Raw genomic sequence first — 2,898 nt, forward strand, 5'->3', positions numbered from 1 at the left:
ACGTCAGCAGCCCCATTAATTGCGCAATAATTGATTTAGGACTTTTCTGTTTAGCTAAAAAAACCCAGAAAACTTCTAAAATTCATAAGTAATTCATCTAGTCTCCGTTTAGGTCCATTCAAGTTTCATTAAATCCAGAAAAATACCAAGAATCCATTAAAAATAGTTTCTTTCTCTGTTTCAGTAGTTTATAGCCTGTTTTTCTTGTTTTGCCTTGTTTGTCGTAGGTTTTGACCCCGTCGTAGCGCCGTTCGTTCTCGAAGTCGTCGCCGAAGTTCCTCGTGGGTCTAAGCAAGGCAAGTGGCACCCTTCTTTGATCATATTGAACCTATGATTATAAAATCCCCCGCTTTTACATTCAAACATGCATTGTATTCAAATGTATTTACTTTATTTATCTATTGGGCATTTACCTTTATACCCGTTGATCCCCTTTTATTATTATTGTCATCCCAGGGTTAATTTGACTAGAATTAGGGTTAGTCAATGCTTAGCCATGCTTAGTTCAACTAGCTCACCAATTCTTATTTAATTATTTGATTAAACTTTGATAGACCTTTAATGGTTGTAATCATTATTAATATCCCGTTGAGGATTAATACAACTAAAATATTGCTTATGGTGGGCTGTGGGTGCATGGTTTTGAGAGTCGTGCCCATGGCAGTTAAGGACCGGTTCTCAGGAAACCCTGAAGGTCTTACACGTACTAACCACAAGCCAGAATGGGCTACGGTGAGACTCGTAATCTAGCTTGTCCCTATTCGACGTACCGAGGCAAGGGTAGGCGTGATGGAGTATGGACGGGCAATCGTGGTGTAACGAAAGCGTCTGCTGCTTCCGGATCTACCAAGGCACAAGAGGGGACTGCACGACTTGGTGTAAAGGAGGGGGTGAAACCTGAAGTGTGGTGCGATTGTCTAGGGATGGTTAGGTGAAAGGCCTTGTCATGGTTTCCGTACTGAGGTATCGTGGTGATACGTTGGGGCATGGTAACATGCTTGGTAGCCATGTCTTGTGGGTAAAGTTGTACACCTCTGCAGAGTAAAACTATTCGAATAGCCGTGCCCGCGGTTTTTGGGCGAACTGACAGACTCACTGGGATTAGTTGAACCCCTTTAATAATTTTATTAATCTTGGAACTGGTTTGACCCTGCGCAATGTGGTGTAACGTTGGCAGTGGTTTGGGTCTGTCGCAACGTGGTTTAACGTTGGGCAGAGGGTTGACCCTGTCGCTACGTGGTGTAACGTTCGACAGTGGTTTGGGCCTGTTGCAACGTGGTGTAACGTTGAACAGTGGATGATTATTTTAAATGTTACTTTACTTTTATTTTAGGTTATTTTATCTACTGTTTCGCTAAATTACTGCAGCTTTGTGCAATTTAACCTTAGCCTATCCTTGTTACCCTATTGCATTCATTATTCTCCCTCTCTTTGGTGTTACTTGTTGAGTACGGTGGTTTGTACTCAGCCTTGCTTAATTTTCCCCCACCAGAGCAAGTGCCAGAGCCTGTGTCAGAAGAAGGTTGTTCCGAAGGTTGAAGTGAGCTTCAGTCCGCCGTCGAGAATGCCTGTGGTGTGGAGCCGTCTTCGCCAGCTGAAGCTGAAGATTAGATGGTCTAGTCTTGTTTTCTTTTTCCGCTGCATTTCGATAGATAATTGTTTTTATTTGTTTTTAAGTCGTGGAACTGTGTATTGATTTGTCATAGTGTGTACTCGGGCTGATACCTGGACCGAGATTTAATACATGCTATTGTTCAGAAATTTGGTGTAAATTTCTGGGCGTGACACTAACGGCCCAGCTCGCCCCGCCCGCGCCGCGAGGTCCGCCCATCCTCCCTACCACCCGTGCCCGCTGACAGGCGGGGCCCACCTGTCAGCCATCTCCCTCCCCCGCTCGAGTCGGCCTCAGTCACCACCGCCTTCCTTGCTGGCGACCGCCGCTAATTGCGTCGCCTTCCATATTTTCGCCCTCCTTTTCTTTCCTCTCCCTCCCTTCCATACCGGCGAACACGGCCCCCCTCTATTTAAATTGCACCACCGCCGTCAGGCCAGCTTTTCCTCTCCATCGCCCGAACATCGCAGCCCGATCTCACGCCGAATCCGTCGTTCGATGAAAGTTGCTGCTGGACCCCATCGTCTCGCGTCCCGCATCCTCGCCGATGTGTCGTCGCCCTCGTTGCCGTCGGTAAGCCCGTGACGCCTCCCTTCCCCTCTTCCTCCCCGCCGGACGCTGCCGCCGAGCCAGGCACCATCGTCGCACACGTGCAGCGCCTGCTGGCGCCGTCACCCTCGCCCCAGCGACACCGCCGCCGCCCATGCCTGTCATGTGTCGTCGTCGTCGCATCGGTCCGCCGCCGCTCTCCCCTCTCGGCCACGCCCTCATGCCAACAGACCCGTGTTGCCGGTCACCGCCATCGCCGCGTCACCGTCGTCATCGTGGTGCCGTCGTCGCCGTGTCGCCGGCCATCTCCTTCGCCCAAGCGCCACCGGCCTCCCTCCTCTCCTCTCCCCTCCCCTGTTCGCTGCGACTGGCCGGCGGGGCCCACCCGCCAGCCAGCCTCCCTCCCCCTCGACCGGGCCTGCTAGCCAACCACCCTGTCGCCTCTCCTCTCTCTCTCCTCGTCAAGCCCACGGCTCAGCCACCCGTGCTCCTCCCCCTCTCTCTTCGGGTCCCACCCGTAGGCCCCTCCTCCCCTTCCCCTCTCATCGACAGGTGAGGTCCACCTGTCGACGTAACCTCCCTCCCCCGGGCTGACGTCAAGAGCCTCACTTATTGCGCATTAAATCATCGTGGAGATCCCTCCTAAAGCTGAGCAAGGCAAGTGTCACTCCTTTTGACCATATTGATTCTATTTTTTTTTGTAAATTAAACATGCATTATTTACTTCCAATATTTTT

Source organism: Oryza brachyantha, chromosome 12, assembly GCF_000231095.2.
Source record: "Oryza brachyantha chromosome 12, ObraRS2, whole genome shotgun sequence".
Classification (NCBI taxonomy): domain Eukaryota; kingdom Viridiplantae; phylum Streptophyta; class Magnoliopsida; order Poales; family Poaceae; genus Oryza; species Oryza brachyantha.